Raw genomic sequence first — 12140 nt, forward strand, 5'->3', positions numbered from 1 at the left:
GAGAGAGAGAGAGAGAGAGAGAGACTTGCATATAAAATATTACCTGCTGTTTGTAGTAGTTTTGTGGTAATGGTGCATTTATGCATCTTTTTTGGGAGTTCTATGAAATGGTAGAATTCTAATTTGGGGATGGGAGGCAGTGTATCATATGATTTTATTATTACAAGTAGTATTTTGCAGTAGTTAGTATGCTGTGAGCAGATTGAAAATGCCAGGAACTTAAAAGAATTTTAGGAAGAAAATAACTAGATCTGTGCAAGAATTCAACCAGTCCGATTACCCAGGGTTATCAGTTACAAAACACCTGGCCTGTGCCAATTTATAATAAGTTTTAATATCAGTGTAATCATATACCTTGTGGGGATAGAGGATGTCATTTTTTACACCATGAAGAAAGTAATCATGAAGTTATTGTTTGTGAGTTGTCCACTGTGTAACTAAGGCTAACTGAACTAATGAACTAACATTAGTGTTTTGGAATATTATGGCACACATTTCTTGAATGGGAACCTACAATTCACATTATGTTTGACCAGGATTATTATTATTATTATTATTTTTTTTTTGACAATTTTGCTCTGTCACCAGGTGCCAGGCTGGAGTGCAGTGGTGTGATCTTGGCTTACTACAACGTCCGCCTCCAAGGTTAAAGCAATTCTCTTGCCCCAGCCACCTGAGTAGCTGAGACTACAGGCACACACCACTCCTCTCAGCTAATTTTTGTATTTTTTAGTAGACGGGGTTTCATCATGTTGGCCAGGATGGTCTTGATCTCTTGACCTCATGATTCGCCTGCCTCAGTCTCCCAAAGTGCTGGGATTACAGGCATGAGCCACCGTGCCAGTCCTGATCAGGTAATATTTAACAGGCTTGTAAACCTTTTTGATTGGGCCTTGAAACATGGTTGGTAGCTTTTTATTACTTCTGCTCTGTTTCTTAAATGTGGGTGGCAGTGAAATAAAGTTCTCTATTCGGAACCAAAGACTGTGACTGTCGGGGGTTCATCTGTTTCATCATTTGTCATTAGAAAACATGATTCCCTTCGGCCTCTCCTCATTTTTAACAAACTGATCTCTCTCGACTCTTCTTTGGGTCAGTGGCTAAGTAAGTTAACAACAATTACACACAACAGAAATGCTTTCCCTGAAGATACGAGGCTTGAATAATAGGGTATGAGTTAGAATAGCAATCTAACTTTATAATTGGAAGAGTTCTTTAAGTATTAGATTTAGTGTCTAGTGATTCATGGGAGAATGGGAAATCTGCATAGCTCCTGTTTGGTAGGATGAAAAACACACACATGTAATTTCAAATATCCAAAAAGGCATGTAGAATCATAGGATGATTTGTTGGAGCTTAGTTTTCAAGGCTCAGTAAGAAGAGTGAGGGGAAAGTGCACAGGCTTCTGTGCTTCTGATTACGAGGCCTGGTTAGAGGGCACTCACCACGTGTGCTGGCACACTCCTGTGGTCCTAGCTATGGAAGCCATATTCACTGTTCATCACTCTCTAGACCGATTATTGATTTGCAAGTGCCTGTAAAATATTTTACCACCCAGTGTGTTTTGGCTGTGTTCAGGAAGCACTGGATACACTGGCTAGGTATGTGCTTAACATTTTCCCCTGATTTCTTTTCTTCAAAGTGGGACATACTAGTAACATCTACCTACCCTGCAAGGATTTCAGGTTTAATGACATGAGATATGCTTAGAATAGTACCTGGCATATTTCAGGGATTTGTCTGAACCCAAATACCTGGGCCATATTTTTAGCCAGCGGTCAGGGAGTATCCCTACGATGCCACTGGCTCACCCAGACCTTCTCTCTTTAAGTCATTTAGCCAGACAGCAAATTCAGGAGCCAACGGCTCATTTTGGGGGGTGATGTTTTGTACGAGAAGTTGGTAAACCCTCAGGGTAGCAGTAGGGGAGATTTCAGGATGGAGAAGAGAGGGGATAATTGATTTCCTAAACTACTTCCAAATTATGTCTTCAAACAAAATAAAACTTTCCCCCTGAATTCCAAATTCCAGAATATTAGGCATAACCATAATATAAACATAACTGCATACTCTTAAAACAGAGAGAAAAATTCTAAGCTGTTCTGAATTATCTGGTTCATTTGAGATTGGACTGTATGCAATTTGGTCGTAGCAGCAGGCTCATTCTAGTAAATGCTAAGGTAGCAAACATCAGGACTGTAGGTTACTTTTCCCTACAACATTCTGGTTGGAGGTTTCCTGACACGTTCATTCTGGCTGTTTTTCTTTTCCACTCTGTGGTAAGGAACCTCTTAGATCTGTGTGGGTGGTGGGTTTTATGCCTGCCAGGCAGGCAGGGACATCCTGGTTTCCCAAATGCATTTCTCCTGCCTTGCCTTCTGTATCCATTAAGCATATCTGAAGTGTGTAGGATTAGCTACGTCTTGTTCTTTCCTTTTTTTCTTACAATCACAGGAATGAACGTGTGTGTGTGTGTGTGTGTGTGTGTGTGTGTGTGTGTGTGTGTCTCCCTAGGCAGCCTGGGTGTGCTGCAGCACTGGGAAATCGTGCCCGCTTGGCCTACCATTTTCATTGAAAAGTGGGCGGCTGCTTACTGACCCAGCAGTAAAACCAAGGGGAAGGCTTCCATTCAAATATCTCGGTCTTGGCTCTTAGGTGCTTTTCCCTTGACAGCATGCTTCTCATGTTTTGTCTTGAACAGTGCTGTGAGGCCACTGCACTGATGTCCTTTTACTTCACATCTTCAAATTCAGTCACATACTGACGTCCTAGGGGTTAGGACTTAAGACTTTTTAGGGGACACAAGGCAGCTGATAATATTTCTTAACACTGTCTTTGAAAGAAAATTTCTTTTCGGTTGTGGTGGCTCATGCTCATTAATCCCAGCACTTTGGGAAGCCAAGGTGGGCAGATTACAACATGGTGAAACCTCATCTCTATTAAAAATACAAAAATTAGCCAGGTATGGTGGTGTGTGCCTGTAATTTCCAGCTGCTCTGGTGGCTGAGGCATGAGACTCGCTTGAGCCCGGGAGGTGAGAGATGGAGTGAGCTGAGATCGTGCCACTGCATGGGCAATAGAGCAAAAAAATAAGAAAATAAGTTTCTTTTAATTTGTATGAAGCCTAAGGTATTATCATTCATCCTTTTTGTGTTCTAGGAAATCTTCGTATAACCCAAGATTGGAAGGATTATCTCTTAAATTTCCTCTTGGAGATATATATACATACACACATACATACATACATACATATTTCACATTTTGCTTGTGAGCTCTTAAAAAAGAAAAGCTGCATGAATTTGCATGTCATCTTTGTACAGGGGCCATGCTGTCTTCTCTGTAAAATTCCAATTTTAATATATGAGCTGGCAAAGTGAGCACTATGACCATTTTTTTTTTTTTTAAAAAGGACAGTCTCTGCCCAGGCTAGAGGCTCACTGCAATCCCCGCCTCTGCCTTCTGAATTCAAGCGATTCTCCTGTCTCGGTTTCCCAAGTAGCTGACACTGTAGGCGTGTAACACCATGCCTGGCTAACTCTTGTATTTTTTGTAGTTTTGCCATGTTTTCCAGGTGGGTTGTGAACTCCTGAGTTCAAGTGTGATGCTTCTGCTTAGCCTTCTACAGTGCTGGGATTGAAGGTGTGAGCCACTGCTCCCACCAACCACTTTTTGAGTTAATATTTGTTTGGAGCAAAGTATGGGACAGACGTGGTTTTTTTAATTTAAAAAAAAAAAAAAAAGGCTGTTGTTGTTGTTGTTGTTGTTGTTTTATACTCAAAGGGCAATCCATGCCCTTTGACAAAGAATTTTCATGACCCACAAAGGAATAAAGTAGTAAGTTACACTGAAGCCTGTCTAATCCCTTGCTAGAGATATGTTTTTAGAGTTTTTCTATGTGTTCATGTGTGTGTGTAATTTCATTTTTTCTTTAATGAGGAGCATACCACAATTTCAAAACTTGCTTTTTTCAACTTTTTAGCCACCAGCCTCGCCACCTTTACTTCCTGTTGAAACATAGTTTTTCTGTTTTCTTCATAAAGACTTTTATAATCTATACCTTGTACCTGAGGGGATTGTGTTTCTGTTAATTTTGACTTTTATTTGCAATAAGAAATTTTGAATTGAGACCTAATATTTGTGTGTGCCTGTGTGTGCACACACTCACGTGAAGCAATTTCAGCTTTGTCTTGCTTTCTGTGTTATACTGTAATCTGTCCTTTCTTCCCGGCTGTTTAATTTAAAAGAAAGATGCTTGTCAAGAGACCCAGCATATTGATAAACTGTTGGGGATCAGCAGTCGAGGAAACCGTACATCTTGAACTTTCACAGCTTGTCCTGAATTAAGCTGCGTGAATGTCTGAGGGTGCTTTGACCAGTTCATACTACCCAGAGACCCTTTCTTCCTGATGGTGTGCTCTGCAGGAGGGTGTTTAAGGGTGACATGATGTTCTTTTTATCAACTTGGGACTTCCATTTTCCCTCAGAATAAAGAGGACCATCAAATTCTTGCTCACTCAAGGAAATTTTCGTTTACCCCATAGACGTTGCTCCATCATAGCGGTTCTCAAACTGTCATCTAGGGATCCCTAGATTGTAGTCCCTTTCTGGGGACTATGATGAAAAGTAGTATCCTGGTAATACCAAGACACTATTTTCTTCATTTTCTCCCGAATGTGCAGTGGGGCTTTCCAGATGCTACGTGATGTGTGATGTTGCATCAGACTGAATTCAGTCATGAGAAGTCTGTTGACTCCTGTTAAACCAGATATTAAAGACATTTGCAGAAGTGGAAAGCCATGCCTTTCTCACATTTTTTTTTTTCAATTTGTAAAGTATAATGTTCATAAAAATTTCCTTCATGTTAACATGTAATGACTGAATAATTTTTTAAATGAATGAATATAAAATTGTTTTAATTTCTGGTATGGTGAATATCACTGTGTGTAAAACTCAGGTAAATAATAGCTTTTTTGAGTCCTGAAAATAATATGCAGTACACTTCTATGCACCCTATCGTAATTGCATAAGTATCAACTCATGCTGAATTTTGTTTCATTTACACCTTTAAGTGAAGGAAATCCTCAAACATTTTTTCGTGTCGGGGGGGGAGGGGGGAGACAGGGTGGAGTTCAGTGGTGTCATATGACCTCAAACTCATGCCGTCCTCTCACCTCAGCTTTCCCACCAGCAAGGATCGCATGTGTGCACTATCGTGCCCAGCTAATTTTTATTTTTTGTAGATGGGGTCTCGCTATGCTCATGCTGGCCTTGAAGTCCTGGCCCTATGCCTCAGCCTCCCAAGTAGCTGGGGCTACAGCTAAGTATCACTGCACCCAGCTAATTGTTGTATTTTTAGTAGAGATATGGTTTCACCATGTTGGCCTGACTGGTCTCGAACTCCTGTCCTAAAGTGATCTGCTTGCCTTGGCTTCCCAAAGTGCTGGGATTACAGGAGTGAGTCACCACACCTGGTCCAGTATTTATATTTAAAAGCCATGTATTCTATTTAGAGAAAACATACCCATGATACTGATAACATAATGAGTCAGGTGTTCAGATTTCTGCTACTGTCAGTCTTCCTCCCCCCCCCACCCTTTCCCCACTTTTTGAGACGGAGTCTCAGTCTGTTGCCAGGCTGGAGTGCAGTGGTGTGATCTCAGCTCACTGCAACCTCTGCCTCCCAGGTTCAAGTGATTCTCCTGCCTCAGCCTCCTGAATAGCTGGGACTACAGGTGTGCACCACCACACCCAGCTAAGTTTTATATTTTTAGTAGAGATAGGGTTTTACTATGTTGGCCAGGATGGTATCGATCTCTCCACCCGGTGATCCCCCTTGCCTCGGCCTCCCAAAGTGCTGGGATTACAGGTGAGAGCCACCCCGCCTGGCCCAGTGTGATGTTTTAAAATAAGGTCTATACATTGATACTGGTTAGGTTGATAAAACATGTTTGTTTTTAATCTCTCTCTCCTTTTAATTTGTTGTTCTTGAGGAAATGAGGTCACTTGTCCCAAGGGCCATAGCTTTTGAGAGTGGACGTGGGTCATTTAATCTGGCAGCAATATTGGGTCTCACCTGAAACACAGCTGATGGGGTTTTGCTTTGGAATTTTTTTTTCCTCCCCTTTTCTCTCTTACTCTGTGAGTCTCCTTCCTCCTCTATTTTTTGGGGTTGGTACTGTTTCTTTTTAAACAATTTATTTTTTAAATAGACAAATCAAAATAGTAACTTCTAGCTTCCTTATTTCTTTTCTTTTTTTTTTTTTTGACGGAGTTTCGCTCTTGTTACCCAGGCTGGAGTGCAATGGCACCATCTTGGCTCACCGCAACCTCCGCCTCCTGGGTTCAGGCAATTCTCCTGTCTCAGCCTCCTGAGTAGCTGGGACTACAGGCACGTGCCACCATGCCCAGCTAATTTTTGTAGTTTTAGTAGAGACGGGGTTTCACCATGTTGACCAGGATGGTCTCGATCTCTTGACCTAGTGATCCACCCTCCCCGGCCTCCCAAAGTGCTGGGATTACAGGCGTGAGCCACCGCGCCTGGCCTGTTTTCTAAGAGACAGGGGCTTGCTCTGTCACCCAAGTTGGAGTGCAGTGGTGCGATCATATCTCACTGCATGCTGTCTTTTGACTAGCCCCCACCTCACCCCTGCACGTTTTCTTAGTTTAGTCTCTTATCAGTCTCGGGGCATAACTGCAATATGTGTAATGCTCAACTTATTTGGTGAGGCCACGAGGGGGAGATCTGATGATGGGATCTCAAGCAGGTGTAAATGTGAGTGATGCTGCATTCAGCTGCCATCTCTTCCATTCTGGAAGAGAGAGAGAGAGAGAGAGAGAGAGAGAGAGAGAGAGAGAGAGAGAGCACTCCTGCATATAGCCAGTGGGTGGCTGGGAGGAGTAGAGAGGACTAGGAATGAGGGAGGGAGGTCAAAGGACACAGGAAGCCAGCCTTGGAAAGAAGAGTGCGTCACAATCTCTGGGGTAAAACAGCAGAGATATAGAAATTTGGTTCTAGGACAGTCTTAAGAAGCAGATGAATGGGCTTGGTTGAGAACTGGACTGAAACGCGGTTTCTGCCCTCTTGACTTTCACATTCTCGTCCTTCAAGACTCACTGTTACTGTGAAGCATTTTTCATCCCCCAGTTAGATGCATTTTCCACATTGCAGTACCTCTGGCATACACCTCATTCGTATTTTTCCCCACACATATCATGCAGTACAGTATCTTGTTCTCAGAGACCACTACCATCCCCAGCCTAGCCACCTTTGACTCATCTTAGTGAATTGCCAGTGAATGTTTGAATGTTTATTATAGGCCCAACATATGGAGCTGTTCAGTAAATGTTGGTTCAGTGGAAGCCTATCCCCTGAGTGAGTGTATGAAGGGAACCAGGAGGTGAATTTTAAGGGTCAGTGGCTTTTGCAACACCCCTGAAAGGGCTGTCCAGCCTTGCCGCTCCTGAATACCCTTATCTTACAGTGTTCTGAGGTCCAGAGAAGCAAAGAGCACCCCAACAAAGTCAGCTGTATGGAATTCAGGTGGCAATAGAACTTGCAAACAGGATCTCCAAATTCTCCAGAACATAGTAAAGCCAGTATTTACTGAGTACCCACTGTGTACTAGGCACTGGGCACAATGATATGCTTTTATATGTGATAATTCCAATTCCTGTAACACCAGTGCCTGCAGGTTGTGAATTACTGTGCTGCCTTAAACCTGTAGTTACTTGAAATGCTGACAATAGAAGGTAGTAGCAAAACTTACTATCATGGAGTGTCACTGGGACAGTTAAGTGATTAGATGTATGGGCTTGGAACATTGCTAAATTTTATTGACTGCAAACTCCTGTTCCAAAAGTGGAATTTGAAGTATACAATTGTTTATCTAGGTTGCCCAATGTAATATAGTAACTGCTACAGTGTTAAAGCCAGAACCAAAGTCTCATTTACTCCAGACTTCAGAACACCCTTACAGTCACAGTAAGAGATTCAGATGGTCAAGAAACACCTTCCCCTGTTTAAAATTCACAATGGCTTCATTACAACCAGTGCAGCACATGTTGATAAGGCATGGGCTGTTGTCACTGCAGGAAGCTTACATGTCAAGTGTGTAGAGTGCAGAGGGCCCTTTCTTTAGATGTCTAGCTGCCGAGGCCCCACCTGTGTGCGGATGGGCATGGAGGAATACCCCCTGTTCAAGAAGCCTATGAAAAGTGACCAGCAATAAAAGCCAGAGAAGTGATTAGACTGTCAAATGTGTTATCCTAATAATGGGCTTTTTTCTAGGTTCTTCCTTTTCACTTGGGGCCACATGAGCATCTCTACACCTATTGTGAATACATTGTCTCAAGGAAGCAAAGTAGGTCAGAAATAGGATTTCAGAACCCAGAGAAACAATCTGTGTTGGTGCTTAAATTGAATGAGGCTGAAACAAATGTTTTTTTTTTTGTTGTTGTTGAATTATTTTGGTATCGCTCCAGGCCTGCAGTTCCTTCCTTAGTCATCATCTTACTATCCCTTGGGGACTCTGGCCTGGGATTCTTCTCGTTTGTGGTTGTGATTAATCCTGCAATGGTTTGCAGAGGGATGGGCCTGGGGAAGTCAGCTGCTACCAGCAGCGAGCTAGGCTAGGGTTTATAGGAAGAGTTGACACCCTGTTGGGATCTAACAGAGAAGTTTGACGATTATTGTGCTGAAATAAGCTAGCTCACAATTTTGCTGTTTGACTCAGGGCAAGCCCAGTGTAAGTCTTGAGTGCTGGACAGCATGATGGTCTCTTGCTGTCCTTATCCCCATTGGAGGGTGTACAGATTAGTTAATGTCTCCCTTTCATGAATGAGAGCTTTCATCTTTAATAAGCGGGTTAAACCGCCTGCACTGTCTAGCCTGTGTAGGTCAGGCAGCCATTTGGATTTTATCTTCCCATATCTAGACTGCTGACAGAGTTCTTGTGCAAAGTTGGGAATCTTCAGGTTTTAACATGTTTTATTCCTTTGCCTGCCCGTGAAATGCCCTTATTCTTGAGAAGATGAAAAAGAAGGCACAAATCTGTTAGGTTGCAAATATTGTCTATTTTTTGGGAAAGATCTTTGTAGAATCTGAGTGGAGGTTCATGTTTTGTAGTCCCGATGATTGAGAAAAAAAAAAAAAAAAAAAAAAGAAAACCTCATATTTCTTTACAGACAGCTCAGAGCTCAGCGTTGAAATTTATGTTCAGCAGATTCTTGCCCTCGCTTAATTTTCACTGCGTTTCTGGGTTTTTACTGTGATTAAACTTAACATTCATTTAAGGAATGAGTTGTGATGTTCTCTGGTCATGACCAAAGGAAAAGGATATATATGTGCTCTAGGAGTGAAGTCTGGTGAGAAGTTTGTATTCTTTCCTTTCTTCTTTGATTTGACAAGTCAGTCTGTAACTTTAAAAGAAACTATAGGGGCTGTTCCCCAGGTTATTCACAAAATGAGTCTTTGTCTGCTTTTTCATTCACCATCTGGTTACAAAGCTAAATTGGAATCGTGCTTGTTTTAATTATTTTCTACTTGTGTGGCCAGGAGGTTATTTGGTCTGGTGAGGTTACATTATAAGCCTGCGCACTCATTAATACCACCGAGTCCACATCCTGCGCCAGCACTGGAATGGTTAAGTTGATCCACTTGTGTGGCCAGAGTTTGATACAACACAGTGGTCAGGACCACATTACCGGAGGAAGTATGGTGTGTGGGTTTTACCCTCTTCTTTTTTCATTTTTTTCTTCCGATAAATAAGTAGCTTAGGTTGGCAATCTTAGATGAGGGCCTGGTGTTTATTAAAGGGACAATCTATTTCAAAAATTCATAGTTCTAATATTTTAAAAGCATAGAATGTAAATTAGGTTAATAGTAAAAACATTTAACGTTTTGAGCACTTCACAGAAAGAGTAATGGACAAGTGTAGCTAGAAACTTCTTTCTGCAGTCATTATTTTTGGTGAGTCAGCCAAAAGATGGAATCATTGCTAAGAGGTATTGTTTAATACTGGGAAAGTGACATCAAAAGCTTTCTCAAAATATGTATGTTTTTAAAATCCTCCCTTCTTTCTTCACTTTCCTGCCTTGGGGAGACTGAATACTTCAAAGTGTAGTCAGTGTTTGTAAAAGGTGACCTTTTTCAGGTTCTGAAAAAGAGTGTTAGGTGCTGTAATTAAATAATTGTTTCCTAAGATAGATAGTCCTTAAGTACAAGGAAGACTTCATTGTCTTGTGAAATGAGCAGTAGTTCAGGAACTAACTACTCATTTATAAATAAATGAAGCAAAAAGGCTGGGTGTGATCCATTACATGTGTAAAATCCTAATACTTGACATTCATTTAAGGAATGAGTTGTGATGAAATAAGCAAAAAGGCTGGGTGTGATAGCTCACATGTGTAATCCTAGTACTTGGGGAGGCTGTGACAGTTGGATCACTTGAGCTCAGGAGACTAGCCTGGGTGGTATGGCAAAACCCTGCATCTACAAAAACATACAAAAATTAGCCAGATGTGGTAGTGCACACCTCTTAGCCACTTGGGTGTCTGAGGTAGGTGGATTGCTTGAGCCCAGGAGATTAAGGCTACAATGAGCCATGATTGCACCACTGCACTCCAGCCTGGTGGCAGAGTGAGATCCTGTCTCTAAATAAATAAAAACTTAAAAAAAAAAAAATAAAGCAAAAGAAACCTGTAGGCCAGGAGTGGGGAAGGAAAACAGAAGGAGTGTAGAATGTAGAGCAGAGAGCAGGTGAATCCTAAGGTAAGCTGTGATTCAATTGATAGTACGGTGGGACCCCCTTTTCTGCAGTTTCACTTTTTGTGGTTTCTTACAATCATCAGGTGTCTGAAAATAGGAAACGGAAAATTCTAATTCATGTTAAAAAAAAAAAAAAAATCCTAGACTTAATGTCCTTACTTGTGGACTGTATTGTCCTTTTTGATATTTAGGAGCACACTTGCTAAGGCAGTCCATTACAACTGCACGCTTTGTGCAGGAACTGAGGTCCTTGGAAAGGCTGCTTGAAAGTAGCCGCAGTGTCAAGCTCAAAACCAGTTGCTCTTTGCCATATGTCAGAGTGAGGAAGGATGGGCGGATTGGAATGTGGTAGGAAAAAATGCCAACAAAGAATTAGAATTTTATGCAGAAACAACTATTGATAATTTATTAATATTCAGAAGGCATGTCAAATGGTTATATGAAGAAAAAAGCCACCTATCTTAGGAATTTAATTTTTAGATATGTCTGAATATTAACTGGAGCTCAAACATGCCACACTATACATAGTAATGAATTAGAAATATATTATGTAATAGTGTTAACATCCAAGACTTCCAGTGTTAACACCAAATCTTAATTTTCATTTCATTAACCTGGCAGGTATTTGAAAGCAGCATTGTATCAAAACAGTTTTATTATGTGGAAGGAGCAATGTTTAATAGCCCTGTTCCAAATTACTCCTAACTTCTCGATACTTCTGAAGGAATATTTATTACACTGACAAAAGCCTGTACTGCAGCTCCAGAAGAGACCACAGTGTTTAGAAAAAGAAATTGACTTGCAGCTGTGGTGGGTGCTGCGTATGTAAGTACAGCTGTCCCCCTTGAGCTCCTGCCAGTCTGATAGGCCTTCTGAGTTGGCACAAGCCTTGAACAGTTCACTTGTCTAGATCCTGCAGAGCTGGAAAGGGAAGAATTTTTTGCGTGTGGGTCTGTCTTGAGAAATAATCCAAAATAGTTATCAATACATACAATCCTTGTCTACTCCTTGTTTCTTAAGGTTCTTCCCCTATTCTTCTGTTATTTTTAAAACAATAACATCTTCATAGAAATACAATCCTCACAGCATAAAACTTAAACCTTTTTAAAGTATATACAGCGCGGTGCTTCTTTGGAATATTAGGCACACCATTACAACTATGTAATCGTGGACTATTTTCATCAATCTAAAAGGAAATCTTGTACTGATTAGCAGTTATTTCTTCCCAGGCCCTGGCAACCACTAATGTCCTTTGTGTCACTGGATATTCCTGTTTTGGACATTGCATATAAATGGGATCATACGTTACATGGCCAAATGTGTATGGTGTCTTTCACTTAGCATCATGTTTCTCCATGTCGTTCCGTGAATCAGT

At 41.3% G+C, this 12140-nt stretch overlaps 1 protein-coding gene and 1 non-coding gene across 2 annotated transcripts in view; one reads left to right on the forward strand and one right to left on the reverse strand.

Moving 5' to 3' along the window:
- Positions 1–12140, forward strand: part of JARID2 (jumonji and AT-rich interaction domain containing 2) — a 281140-nt gene that overhangs the window by 76027 nt on the left and 192973 nt on the right. The gene's annotated exons all lie outside the window — the stretch shown is intronic.
- LOC119470087 lies at positions 3276–3381 on the reverse strand. Its single transcript, XR_005198962.1, has one exon. It is a non-coding gene; the product is annotated as a U6 spliceosomal RNA (small nuclear RNA).

This window comes from Cebus imitator, unplaced genomic scaffold (genome assembly GCF_001604975.1).
Source record: "Cebus imitator isolate Cc_AM_T3 unplaced genomic scaffold, Cebus_imitator-1.0 Scaffold21, whole genome shotgun sequence".
NCBI lineage: Eukaryota > Metazoa > Chordata > Mammalia > Primates > Cebidae > Cebus > Cebus imitator.